This window comes from Diabrotica undecimpunctata, chromosome 5, assembly GCF_040954645.1.
Source record: "Diabrotica undecimpunctata isolate CICGRU chromosome 5, icDiaUnde3, whole genome shotgun sequence".
Lineage (NCBI taxonomy): Eukaryota > Metazoa > Arthropoda > Insecta > Coleoptera > Chrysomelidae > Diabrotica > Diabrotica undecimpunctata.
In genome coordinates this window covers 22,745,385-22,760,838 of record NC_092807.1, presented here as the reverse complement: position 1 = coordinate 22,760,838, position 15,454 = coordinate 22,745,385, and the positions used below count along the sequence as shown (strand labels likewise).

The window sequence follows — 15,454 nt, the reverse complement described above, 5'->3', positions numbered from 1 at the left end:
CAATATATTCTATGTAAAAACAGTTTGGATTTATGCAAGACAGATCAACAGCAGGTGCAATTTTCATTATAAGGCAGCTGACGAAAAAATACAGGATAAGATATAAACTCATATGGTATGCTGTACTCTTAAGAAAGTATGTGATAAAGTTTCTGGAGAGGTTCTGTGGTGGGCGTTCAATAAGAAAGGAGTCCCTCGGTGAGTATATGAAAATAATTGTGAGATATATGAGAGAGTATCAATAAGTAATAGGATAGATGTAGTAAAGACTGATAAATTTCATATAAAAGTAGAATTGCTTCAGGACCCAGAGTTTAGTCCTTACTTAATCTCATTCCTGTTGAAGCAGATAACAGGGAAACTATACTATTAGTGAAATGGTCTTGAAGAAAAATGAGACCTTTAAGAGGGGTTTTAATGTACAGAAAACTATAAGATCATCATAAAATTTTAAAATCATTACATAACTCGTCATTTTCCCTTCTCGAGAATGCTGAGCTCTTGCAATGACCTCCTATTGGATCCTTTCTGCCCAAACATTAATGTTTTCAAAAGGCAACTTAATTAATCTAATTATGAATCTAGATATGTGATATTTTTTTAACTTTTGTGATTTGATATACTTTTTTAATGTACACATTTTTACTGTTTTCTAATTATTTCTTTGTTATTGTTTTAATGTTTATTTTACATTATCTTTACTTTTTACTATTTGTTGTATTTTACTGTAAATAGTTCTACCGTTGAAATAATTAAATAAATAAATAAACTTAATATTCATTCTTAAATATTTTTATATACCTTCACCACAGAAATTTACTAAAACGGTTTTTAACTTTTGAATGTACAAAGATAAATACTGACAGCTGTGACTTTTGTGATTGCGTGCTGTATTTTGCGTATGTAAGATGAGACATGAACAAGTAGCAAAAGTAATAGCTTTTCACGATAGGCGTAGCGTATGTGATATGCTAATATGTACGTTAAATTTAATAAAAAGTACTATACATGATGCGCTAACACGATTTCAAGAAAGTGGTTCATGCAACTGGTTACAAGGTTATGGTCGATTATATTCCTTTCTGTTTTCATAGAAACTGTTTTCATGGCTTATAAAATTTACCATTTAAAAATGTGTACTGTACTAATATTTCTGCAAGCAAAAACAGTAAAGAGAAAATACATACAAGATTACCAGCAAGTAAATGAACGAATAATGGAAATTAGGATGAACATATTTGGACAACCAATAATAATTGTTGGAGTATATGCACTAAAAGATATATTAGACAGGACAAAGGAAAAAGAAGATATTCTACTAATTGGAGATTTTAACAGCCACATAGAAAAGGATGATGAAGATATAGTGGGACCATTCGGAGAAGACGAAATTAGAAACGACAATGAAAGTCGGTTAATCGAAATATGTCGAGAATACGATTTAGCCATAACCAACACAAGATTCCAGCATAAACACATACATAAATACACATGGGAAGAACCTAGTAGAAACTAAAGATCAATTATTGATTTAATAATAGTAAGAAAAGCCAGCAAAATATTAATACAAGATGTAAGAGTATACAGACAAGCAGAATGTGCAAGTAACCACCGATTAGTGCTAGGAAAATTCATATACACGGGCTACAGAAGACGATAAGAAGACAATATCCAGAAAGATGAGGAGATGCAAAAAATCGCAAATACGAGGTATAAAGTAGAACTTCTACAACAATTTAGTACTCGAACACTATATCAGAATAGGCTACAGAATATGCTACAGATGAACGAAGAATGGACCCCAACAGAAATGTATCAACACCTAAAGGAAAAAATAAACAAAGCGGCAAACGAAGTGCTGGGTATTGAACAACATAAGAATACATATTTGGCGAAATACAGCGACGACTTAGAAGAGATGATTAAAAGAAAAAAAGTGCATTTCATAAATGGCTAAACAACAGAACCCCAGGAACACGGGGAGAATATGTTACCCTCAGACAACAAGTTAAACAAAGAATAAAGCTCGAGAAAAACGAATACTGGGAGAGAATGTGCAGAGACATAGACAACACGATAGGGTATAACAGATCAACGGAAGTATGGAAAAAAAAAATAAAAAACATCAGAAGTAATAAATGAAGTAAAAATACTATACAGATAATTACATCAAAAGCGTGGACAAAGCATTACACAAAATTATTGCAGGAGAATAGGCCGGAGTATATCTCATACAACCCTGTGACAATAATAACTGAGGAAGCAGAAATCACAGAGGAAGATATAAATAAAGCACTAAAGAAATTCAAAAACAATAAAGCACCAGGACCAGGGAACATAAAAATGGAACTGCTGAAATATGGAGGCGCAAGGATAGTATCCTTTATACGAATGTTGTTCAATAAAATCGAAGCAGAAGAGAAGATTCCTGATGAGTGGAATTTATCATACATGTCCTCCATTTTCAAAAAAGGTGACAAAAGGTCACCAAATAACTACAGGGGGATCAGTGTAATGCCTTCAATAGCAAGAATCTTTTCATCAGTTATAAAAGAAAAACTAGAACGACACATGGACCATTATAGCGAAGAACAAGCCGGATTCCGAAAAGCCAGATCATGTTTAGATAATATATTCATTATGAGATAGGTGATTGAAAAGAACAAAGAAAAAAACATTGAAACACATATGACCTTTATCGACTTAGAGAGAGCATACGATAGCGTGCCCAGGAAACAACTACGGGAAGCAATGAGAAGAATGCGCGTTAGAGAGAAATGGGTGAATATAACACAAAGACTGTATAAAGAAACACAAGTGCAAATAACGTTAGGTAATGAAATAACAAAAACAATCACCGCAACAAAAGGCCTCAAACAGGGATGTGGTCTCTCGCCTACACTTTTTAACATATATATATAGATCAGGCTTTTAAAAGATGGTATAGAAAATGCGGAACAATGGGCATACCAGTACAAGAGAATATATTACAACTTTGGGGACTCAAGATAAATATGTGCAAGACCGAATACTTATGTATTGGACCCGAGGTTGCAGATTTGAACTTAAGTTTAGAAGAAGAGACTACTCTAACCAAAATAAAGAAAAAGAGGATCTTTCAAAGCATAGTGATGAATATTACCCTATATGGAGCGGAAGTATGGCCAATGACAACAACAATACGAAATAAAATAAGAACAGTTGAACTGGACTTTATGAGAAGATGTCTACAAATCACAAGAGCGGATAGAATAAGAACGGAGGAAATATGGAACAGAATGGAAGTAAAATGCTCAATTACAAAAAAGTTGGAAAACAGAGCCCTGCAGTGGTACGGGCATGTACAAAGAATGCCAGAGCACAGGTGGCCGAAAAGAATATTAAACTGGGACCCGCCGGGAAGAATACGGAGAGGAAGACCTGCTACAAGATGGAAAACATACGTCGGAAATGCTATGATAGATAGAGACCTCAGAGAAGGTGACTGGGAGGATAGGGTGCTGTGGAGGACGAAAACGGCGAACTCATAATGGGAAAAGCCGAAGAAGAAGAAGAAGAAGAAGCAAAAACAGTACGCAAGCAGAATGACTACTAAATAATATCGCTGCCTTAGAACAGAACTAATCTATGTCCAAAATTTGCTGTTTGCTGTTTTTTTGACCAAAACTTTCCTTGTTACAGTGGGTGCTTACAGCAGAAATATTATAAGTCCAGGTTTGAAATTATTTAAGCATTTCAAATAATACTGAAGTAGTCTATGTCCATTATCTTAATTTTGTTGGTGCAGAAGTAGTGTATGTCAACATTCATTAGTTCTCTTCTCATCTGAGTTGATTTAAATCAAATATACTGCGTGCAGAACTAGCCTATCTGGAGATAGACTAGTTCTGCACTCACTAGATCGTGGCAGCACTAGTTTAGTTTTATAAACATAGGTTAGTTTGTGTTATTTGTATCTCAAAATCAACACTAAAAATTGTACTATAAAAACAATATTTTTCCTGTTTGAGAATTCAAATTAGTATGTTAAGTCGTGAGAAGTATATGGTGCCACTGTCACAACAAGGTAAGAACGAGTATTAGTAAGGAGAGTAAGGATTTATAAAATTGATGACAACACTAATAATTTTGACGATAAGGATGTAGAAGTAACCTCGACAGGTAGTAGTAGAAAACAGTCAAACAGGTCTATGTCTTATTTCTATTATCTTTGTACTTCTGCAAGAAGGAAAGAGTTTGTAAAATGTTTTTCCTGAATACATTGTGTCTTTCACATCAAATGATAAAAACTGCATTTTCCAAAAGAGATAAAATACTGAATACAGCTGGAGAAGATCAAAGAGGAAAAAATGTCTGTGCTACAAAATTATCTGACAAATAAAACAGTCAGTGATGGATCATGTCAATATGTTTACAAGGGTAGAAAGCCATTATTGCCAAAAAGATACTCAGAGGCAATATTTAGATTCAAATCCAAATATTACAATAATGTATGATTTATATAAAGAAGACTATGAATAAAAATATTCAACAATTCGCGAAGTTGTTAATGTATAGATCTTTATTCAACACAAATTTGAATCTTGGATTCTTCAATCCAAAAAAAGATTTGTGTGACCTATAAAAATCAAAGAAGGGATGTGAAAATGATGACACCTATTTTGCAGCAGTTTTTGATATGCAACAAGTTCTTCAAACTCCCCATTTAGATGTATCTCAGTTGTATTACCGTAGAAAGCTTTCTGTTTACAATCTGACTATTATCTGAGCATCAATTATTACTTCATATCATGAATGTGTTGCTTGTGTGAGTCCATTTCAAAAGGTAAAAAAAAAATGTGAGTAAGTCTAATTTATTATTTCTTTTACCTTTATTACTTCATAATTTTCAAATCAAAATATTCCGAAAACGGTACACAGTATCGAGTTTTACCAAGAGTACCTTTTTCGTGTAAAATTGAATGATGTTTAAGTTTACTTGAAATTTTGATTAATAATTATACTCTTAAAAAAGTTATATTGACTAATACTTAGTACGATCCGTTTAACTAGCGCCCTCTATGAGAATCAGATATAAAAACAAATTCATGGGATGTATCAGCTTCCAAAACATATTCGTATAAAATTTCATTACAATGTTGCCAGTAGTTTCGACAAAATCGCAAAAAAATGCGTTTTTTTTTGAAAATTTTTTTTTCTTTAACGCCCTGTATCTTGAAAACGGATGGCGTTACAAAAATTTTTTACTAAGCAAACCCCAATTATATTTCAGTTTTTTACCTACTCTAGAGACGTGGTTACCTTTTTTTGAAACACCCTGTATATGTTCTTTTGTAAACATTCATTTATTAGCCTTTTTCAATCCTGTTCTAATCAATCTGTGGACCTTAAATATAATTTGCAAATTTTACTTCTTAATGTTTATAAACAATGGAGACATGATTTTTTAAAAAATAGTCCCTAACTTCGTTCCTATTGGTCATAGAAGGTTTTTTATAAAATGTGGATTTTTGTTACCAGCTATCCAATGGTTGTACGTATAAGTCTGTAGCTTAAAAAATATAGAAGTTATTATAATTGTTTATAAGTAAAAAACATACCCCTTTTTCAGACGTTTATTTTGTAAATAATTTCGATGAAAACGCAATATGCATATAACTTCTGAGATAGTTTAAGTCTTAAAGAATCCTATGAAATTTGCTAAATGTGTCTAGCATCATTAATAGAGCAAGTTTAATAGTTTAAATATTTAGCCTCAGGAATAAACAAATTAAATAACTTTTAAACTATTTGACCGATAGGGGGGAAATTTCGCACAAATTTAAAAGACGGTAATTTCTCGATGTTCAAATGTATTAATAGCATTTTATTTTGTTGATAAAAAAATTAATAAAATTTATAAATTAACGCAAAAAACTGCTTTTTTGCAAATATCTCCGTAAATGATTTATTAATTTTAATTTAAAAAACGGGAAACCAAAGATATTCTTGATATAAAAAAATGATATAAATATTGTTTATGTAAAATAGAAGGGAAAAAACTTATAGACAAAAAATGAAATTGCGACCATAAATTATTGTTAAAAAAACGCAAGGTAAAAATAAGAGTACTTTTTCATCTATTCGTCATCTAGTAACCCCCACCTATGTCTTAAAACTTCAGATATCTGCGAAAAATTTTTCGACCTTTATTTTGAACCAGACTGGGCTATATCACATGCAGCAACTTAAATTTATTCGTAAACTAGTTCGTAAGGTTTTATTATGCAATTTGCAGTTTTGTTAAATTTTGCAATGGATTATAATATTTTATTATCTTTTATTTTGTGATATTAACAATTTATGTAATTTTAGTAAATTTTAATTGTTATTGTTATTTTTTGTTTACGTTTTGTAAGCTTTGTCCATAAAATTGTATAATTTTCAGTGACAATAAAGCATATTTCTATTCTATTCTATGATGTTTCACCTAAATAAAACTAATACCATTTACAAGGTATTTTATAAATACAATTATTTGTTCTTGCTTGTTCATTGTTAGGTTTAGTTTAAGATAAAATATATCTCAATGTGTTTGTGGTTTTGAATGTTGTTGAATTTATTTCCAATCTTTTTAAGTTTTTCTGACAATTCTGTTATGTATGGTATTGTTATTTTCCTCGTATTATTCCTCTTCCTAAATTATTCCTCGTATTATTCCTAAAGCACTCTTCACTTTGCAGGTCATGGTTCAAAGATGTAGGGATATCGAACAATCGGTGTATGTGTTTTATCGACTTCGAAAAGGTATTTGACTGAGTAAACTAAGACAAACTTATAGGTGTCTTGCAACATATGGGAATTAATGACCGAGACGTTTGTATTATCAAAAATTGGTATTATCATCAATGTGCAAACATACGAATTGGACACAATACGACGGAAGCAGTGGAAATACGACGTGGAGTGAGGCAAGGATGTATTCTATCGCCTTTACTTTTTAATATCTACTCCGAATTTATTTTCAAAGAAGCCTTAGTTGAAGATAAAGGCATTAAAATCAACGGAATGAATGTCAACAACCTCAGATATGCAGACGACACAGTACTTATTGCGTCCAATGAAGAAGACCTGCAACGACTTATAAACAGGGTAACCGAAGCATGTGATGAATATGGGCTAAAACTTAATACTTCTAAGACAAAACTTATGGTTGTCAGAAAAACGGAGTTAAAACCAACGAACATCAGACTGTATGGAATAGAGTTAGAAAGAGTCCACAATATTACCTATTTGAAATAAGAAGAACAAAGAAATAGGAATACGCATTGAAAAAGCCAGAGCCACCTTCTATCAATTAAAGAAAATTCTAATTAATAGAGATATTACGTTAAACCTTAAAATCAGATGTTACATATTCTCCACCTTGCTGTATGGTATGGAGAGCTGGACCCTTAGAGAGACATTAATGTTGAGATGACATTAATGTTGAGTATTGCGGATAAGTTGGGTAGATCGAATAAGAAATGAAATAGTTTTACATCGAATGAAAAAGAGCACAAAAATAACAAAAACGATAAAAATTCGAAAGTTACAATATTTCGGTCATGTCATGAGACATCCAGAGAGGTATAACCTTCTACACCTCATAATACAGACTAAGATCGCCGGAAGGAGAGGCTCAGGCCGAAGAAGAACATCCTGGCTCCGAAATCTCCGAGAATGGTATCAAGAGACAACCGCTAATTTATTTAGAGCCGCCGTAAACAAAGTTATTATTGCCAATATGATCGCCAACGTTCGATAATCGGACAGGGTACTGACAGAAGAAGAATATAGTTCTGTTCTATTTATAGTTGCCAATGTATCATCACTCTCTAATTTTGTCTTGATTAAATTCAAAGTCTTATCTAATGGCGCATTTGTAAATAAACTATTTATGTCAAAACTTACTAAAATATTATTTGAAATAAATTCAATATTCGATAATTTATTTAAAAAATGTTGTGTATTTTTTATAAATGTGTCTTTTTTATTTGCAAATGGTTGTATAATATTTAATAAACATTTTGACAGTTTACTACAAGGAGAATTTATGGCACTACAAATATGTCTAAGTAGTATATTCGTTTTATGAACTTTCGGTACTCCATAAAAATGTGGGGACTTACTGTAAGGAGGTGTAATTAATCTTCTTTGATAATTTGTTAAAATTATGTAAAATATACTAAAATTTGACGTCTGAGGTGCGTAGGATAGAACATGTAATGCGGATAGAACAAAATGACCCAGCTAGAAAAAAGCTCCTTGATAGACCCAGGATTGTAAAGCTAGTATGATCATGATATCAGGTTATCCACACTCCTAATATACAACTTAAGAGTGCAGAAAATTATTAATGTCGAATTGTGATTTTTATTTGTTTTCATTATTTTTTTACAGTTTCGCATATTTTGTCACAAAAGTTATATTTTCTGTAAATAAATATATTTACGTTTTGCTTTTTGAATTGTTTTAGCAAAAATGCTACTGCTGTATCCTTAAGACTTCATGCAAACACACAAATTCAAATGTCCTGATTTAGTTCAGTCGTCGTATTTAACTGTTTACATTATTAATTAAAAATTCTAGTTTGTTTCTTAATTATTGATCATGATTTGCATAAAACTTAAACTTACCTTTATTATTTTACAAACTAAATCTCCAAAAAAATCCTCTTTACGAAACTACAACTTGCGAATTATTAGCAACAACAGCACATAGCGTTTAACGACACTATCTCGAGAATTTACGAGACTGAATCCGTCAATGAGTGCGTTAATAATGAAATATGAGAAGGTGCGCGTCGAACTGTTTCTTCAAACTGTCATCAACTTCTTGTAATCTGTTTGTACAGAAGCTCTCGAAGAGAGATAGTAGGTCCGGCGAAATCCCTCCCATTCGGATTTAGGCACGCGACCCACTAGAGAGTTATTGCAGGTGATCGTTGAAAATGGAGCAAAGTGATATCGTCGATCGTTGATATGTATATTGATATTGTAACTCTTGTTATGGAAAATGGACGATATATAAATATATTTAAATATATAAATATTAAGAAGTTGGTATAAAATAAGGTAAAGGTAAACTAAATAGTATTTCTAGAGACAATCAACATTCGCAACGTGATCCATCCATGAGATCTTCAGAATTCTTCTATATCTATATGGCCACATGTCAAAGAATTTAAGTCTTCTCGATTCAAGAGATAGTATACGTCGGCTGTATGCAGTAGTGGCATAACACAAAAACTGGTAATTTTTCAAAACAGGGGTTTAAATTTTGTGTGCCAATAATTATGTCTTATCAGTGGCGCAGCGAGGGGGGGTTTTGGGGGTTAAACCCCCCCCCCCAGGACCCTATTCCGACACTGTTACTTACACATTTTAAGGACTCAAAATGGAGGTAACATCATAAAAAAAAATTTGGTGACCAACCAAACCCCCCCCCCCCAGAGGCAAATTCTAGGTGCGCTACTGTGTCTTATTTGTTTTACTACATGCATTGGGATTTTTGGAAAAAATAAATGTTGGAGTATTTGGGAGAGCGTTAGGTAGCCTTTAATGAATTCTAACACAGACTTTTAAATTCAACCCTTATTTGGAGTTGTCCAACTAGTGCACATCAACATTTTGTATTTCAAGACTAATTAAGCCAAAGACGAAATTGGCATTTTTTTTGTTATTCCTATCCACTGAAATAAAGGTTCAATAAAGAATACTACAAATTACTTGAATGGGAAAATGTGTTTATTAACAATTATAAGAAGAAAGAAATAAAAAAAGTATATACAGTAGACTCGCGATTATCCGAGGTGATTGGGACCGTAACTACCTCGGATACCGAAAAAACTTGGTTAACACTGAGATGGTTATACTGATAGAAAAATGTGTACCTACGTAAATAATGATTAATGTGTTTATTTTAATAACTAAAAAGTAGTATAAAAAATAAAAAAAAATACCTTATAAATGTTACTGTTTAATAAAGTCTTTGATTGATTTTTGTTTCAACTTCATTCCTCTTTTTGAGGGGCGATGTTGCGCCAACGTTGAAAATGGAGGACGTCTATTGGTGTTGATTATTCTTGTTGCTCGATATATGCGAGAGCTGCTTCAAGGGACTTCAGTCCATCGGAATGAGAAATCTTTTGAGGTATCTCATCTGCAGCTTCTTATTCTTCTTCATGGGTAACGTTTAGAACTAGATTGGCAATTGCATCATCTGTCAGTTCCATTTCTTCATCTAGACTCATCCAATCGATGATGTCTTGGTTTCCGATTGTTTGTTCTACTGATAAGTGATTGGCTAGGTTGGCTATATAATCAACTTTACAGTCATCAGTTTCATTTTGAACGTCTTGTGTTTTGTTGTCTATCTGTCCTGTATTTTTGGCCTGAATGTCTAATAAACATTTCTTTCTGACATTTCTTTTTCATTGGTCCAGATAAGCCTTCCTTTTCCTACTTTTAGGTTTATTAATCGTTAAGTCTTCTGGTAATTCAGTCTCCCCATTTTCATCAGAGACCTCGGTAAATGTACACGATACATCATCATCATTCACGTAATGAGGGTCCGCATCAGAATCATCAACATTAGAAGATTGGGAGCTAAACGAACTTCCAGAAGAGGTGCGTACTAATTTAGAACTGCTACCTAAAACAAACAAAAAAGACAAATATTGAGAAGAAATCAGATTGTCATGAACTTAGTAAATTGACCAATAGCTAAGAAGAAAACAAATAAATTTCTTGCATTGTAAAAAGAGCAATTTCGTACCTATTTGCTCCTCTGCATCGATGCAATCCGTGCATTCAGAAGTAACATTCTCCATATTGGACTAACCATCACCATTCTCATTGTTAGGGACATTTTTATTATGGGGAAGGAGCTCTACTTTCCATTAACTACCATAATAAGGGACATTTTTAACCCAAAACAACGAATTCATTGTACTTATTATAAAAAGTTTAAGTAAATGATTTAATAGGAATGCTCAGATTTGTAGGGGTTAGTTAGTTCTGCTTTAAGCTATAGTGCGGAGGCTAGTTTTTTCTGGTACATAATTAAATATGTAATTAAAAATATTTATTTTTTACTTGAATATTTATATACCGTTAAAGTAGGGCATATCGTATGTGCTAAAATTAATTTTGGCCATTTTTTAAAATATTTAACCTGTTGCCGCATGCTTACATTGATACCTGTAAAATAGCCTTTATAATTACTCTTGTTATTGTTAGAGTTATCACCTAAAATGCCCTAAAATAGATGATCCTCTCTTTGCAAACCGGTTGGTGTGAACTAAAATGGGTTTATTTTTAAAATAATAAATTTATTCCTTTTATTTAATGTGACACGACTATAAAATTCTTACTGATGCAGTTTGAAAATATCTAAAATTGTCTGCTATAGTGGCACAACTCAAAAGTGCCGGTACTGCATATAAACTTGATATCGACACGGTTCCACTTCGATTACACAACTAAAAAGGGCGGGTACTACAAGAAACAATTTATCTAAGCCGACAACATGTCATAGCGACACTAGTGACTTCTAGCAGGCATTTTTGATATTATTGTGCTAGTTTTGTAGGTCATAAATAAGGCTTTTTCAAACACTCTGGTGATGTTAAGTCCATGTTGTCAATTTTTGAGTTAAGCCACTATTGCATATAGCCGACGATATGTACTTTTTAGTCAATAGAATTTTTGTTTAGCCTAAAAATATGATTGCTTAAAAGTACGTTAGCATGGGACCGTAGCCGGTCTCAAGCCCGGTTGAGAAAGGAGGGTTAAGGCGGTTAAGTCGTCGTGTCAGCTCTCCAACACCCGGAAAACAAAAATATAAGCTAACAATCCCAATAAAAAACCTTGGATACTGGACAAAAATAAACAAAAACGAACTAAGATATGTTATTTTGCCACAATAGAAGAATATGTTAATTAATTATGTTCATTAAATATGTTCATCAACTACAGCGGAATAAATAAAGACCAAAGAGTACAAAGGGGGTGTTTGTAGCAATAAGAAAAAAATAAAATAAATATGTCAACGATTGGTCAGCCATAAATGAAAGAATAATCAACGTAGACATGAAAACAAAAGGAAGAGGTATAATCATAATTAGGAGTATATGCCTCCACCAACGACAGTAAAAGAGAAGAAAAAGATCAGTTTGAAGAAATTCTAAAAAAAAACTAAAAAAACTTAAACAGTGGAAAGAAATTATATTGATGGGAGATCTTAATCCAAAAACTGAAAGAAGCAAAAAGTGGCAAAATAGTAGGCCTATATGAAGAAAATGTCTTAAATGAAAATGAAGCGAGACTGATTGACCTAAGTGACCAGTTTTCGTTAAAAATATAAAATGGTTTTTTTAAAAGTAGAGAGAGTAGAGAGTAGATACATAAAAATACATATACAAACTAGTTCTCAATCAAAAGAATCAATTATCAAGGACGAAGAAACGAGAGTATATAGAGGAGCCACCTGTGGATCAGATTATCATTTGATGAGATCAAGAATTCAGAACTGGCAGGTATCGGAGGACATCTCTATGTCTGGCCACCGCTAGCTGACCTATAATATTAGTCTGGAAAAGAGCCTTATCAAATCTCGCGATCCTAAGAGGATGGATGTAGAACTCTACAACCGACTCTATTAAGATGCTCTGCAGAATGAAAATGCTTTAACTCCAGGAACTTATACAGAATTGGAAAATATACGGTATCTATTCAAAACAAAATAAGCAATGCTTATAAAAATCCTGTCCGATAAGGATGGTTCAGAAAAGTCGTAAAACCAACCCTGGGTGGTTCACTGAATTGGCACAACTCAGAAAGACAGCAAGAACAGCTTTTAATAAAGCAAAACGCAAACTCAAAGAGGATTGTAATTTATAATAATCAAATCTCAGAGAGTTTAAGAAAGTCAGCAGACAAAAACAAAGAGCTGCTTGGAGAGCCTAATGTGAGGAAATTAAAAATTTCTCGCAGGCTTCCAGCCTACAAAAAGCAAGTTTAAAAGACCCGCATAGGCCTATCGGCGTACTAACGAAGAAATATGGAAGCACTACTTCCAACCTTTGCAAAAGTGCTGATATCCTGATAAAAACACACTTTCACAAAGGTAAGATGGGCCATATCGTGCTTCACCCCTTTCAAGTCCCCAAAGCCTGACGGTATATTTCCAGGCCTACTATGGTGGGGACTATATATTCTTCTGTCGCACCTTGTGGGAATGTTCAGAGCCTCCTTGACTCTGAGATATATTTCTAGGAAGTGTGGAGAGGTACGTGTGGTCTTCATACCAAAACCAGGTAGGATGGGCTACAACCTACAAACGATGGAAAGGGTACGTGAGAGGTACATAAGGAATTAAGTTCTGCGTCATAACTCACTTCACCAAAATCAACATGCATATACTTCGAGAAGATCTACCGATTCTGCACTTCATGAAGTAGTGGGAAGAATTGCAGTTGAAGATTGAAGAATTGGATAATAAAATATCGACCCTAGGTATATTCATAGATATTGAGTGAGCGTTTGATAAAACAACATTCCCAACCATCACCCAACAGCTCAATGTAAGGAATGTCCCCCTGATCGTGAGCGAATAGATATTCAGTTTGCTCTCTAATAGAGCAATAAGCATAAATGTAGAAGTCGTTTCTGCTAGACGCATGGCTGCCTGTAGTAGAGGTAGCGTATCCAGATCATCCCGCAAGTAACGACATCTTAATTATCCCATTTCTACATTAAGTTTTGCACCTGCTGTTCGCAATCGCATCATTGTCACCAGCGCCACCTCTTTGACATATATGTCTAGAGGTATGTATAATGTATAATGCCAATGAGCTTGGCAGCAGGTGGTGTTGTTTTCATGGCACCTGTTAGGCATATTTAGGCCATCCATTGAATATGGTTTGGTTTGTTGATCGCTGTTGTCTGTAGCACTTTTGGTACCCAAACAATAGCTCCGTAAGTTAGCATTGGCCTAATGACAGCAGTGTAGATCTAGATGATCACCTTGGCCGAAAGGCACCAGATGCGTTCGAACGTTCTTCGATATTGTTCATGGGCAATATATGATCTTTTAGCTCTACCATCTAAGTGGGAGTTCCATGCTAATTTCCTGTCAAGTGTAATACCAAGGTATTTCACCTCTTCAGAAAAGTTTAAACTACAGTTTAGGATCATTGGGGGTATTAAGCTCGTGTTCCTTCTTTTTTTGGTGAAGAGGACTATATATTCTTAGGATTTATAGATAGTGAGTGTTCCTTACACCATATTTGTGTTAGTCTGAGAGCAACTTATAATCTCTCACATAGTGTGTTCCCAAACTTACCATTTTGCAGGACAGCAATGTCGTCTGCATAAGCTATTGTGTAGAACCAGTTGCTGCTAAGTTGGTCAACCAGAGTTACTAGAAATATGTTCCAGAGGAGTGGTGATAACACCCCTCCCTGTGGCCACCTCTTATACCCATGCGTCCAACAGAAACGTCTTCTACAATTATGCTTATTATTGAGCATACTGAATATCTATTCGCTCACGATCAGGGGGACATTCCTAACATTGAGCTGTTGGGTAATGGTTGGGAATATTGTTTATCGAACGCTCTCTCAATATCTATGAATATACCTAGGGTGATAAGAGTGAGAAAGAACAACAACAAAATAAGATTGCTTTAAGGATTAGCTCTACAGACTGCTCAGTTGTTATGTTAATATATACGTCTATGTTACACTCCCCCTGTCTGATAAACACATTTAAAATTTTTGTTAACCATTTATTACCTCAATATATTTCTGAAGCTATTTCTGGTGATATTTTAATACAATTTACTATTTTTATTGCGAGTTGTCCACAATTTTAGTTTAAAATAGCAGCCAATTTTGTTTGGATGGTTTGGTTGTTGCGTTGGTCTTTCGTCAACATAAAACAGCTCCTTCTAAAAATCTTTCCCCGTTTTGAACTACTGAATTTTATCGACTATTATTCTTTCCATGCTATTCGTTAGTCTACGGTTATTTTTGTGAGTATTGGCTATTTCTCTACCTTCCGTGTGCAAATGGAAGTTATTAATACAATGGTAAAATGATACAAATTTGATATTACGAATTTTGTAAAAGAATATTCTTGGTAGAACCCCCTTAGTTGTATTATTTCAATTCTTATTAAAACAAGTATAGTAAATACTAAACCGTTTTGTCATCAACAGCTTTAATGAACTCAGCATGTTGATTATCTAGTCCAGGCGATATTGAATTGTAAAAATTATTCTCGCTATTAATGGCTATTTAAAATTAATTTTTAATACACTTTATTCAATCGTAAATGTCGCAGCCTGAAAAATTGGAAAAATAAAATAATTATTGGTAGTATTTCTGTAAGTATTTACTTTTTCTTTCGCAAGCTATTGTATTTTAGTG

At 33.4% G+C, this 15,454-nt stretch overlaps 1 protein-coding gene across 1 annotated transcript in view; it reads right to left on the bottom strand.

Moving 5' to 3' along the window:
* LOC140441174 (uncharacterized) overlaps positions 1–8,899 on the bottom strand; it is a 97,556-nt gene extending 88,657 nt beyond the window's left edge. Inside the window, exon 1 of the mRNA XM_072531655.1 lies at positions 8,658–8,899. The gene's annotated coding sequence lies outside the window, so the exon portion shown is untranslated. The remainder of the gene's footprint in view (positions 1–8,657) is intronic.
* Between the last annotated feature and the right edge of the window lie 6,555 nt (positions 8,900–15,454).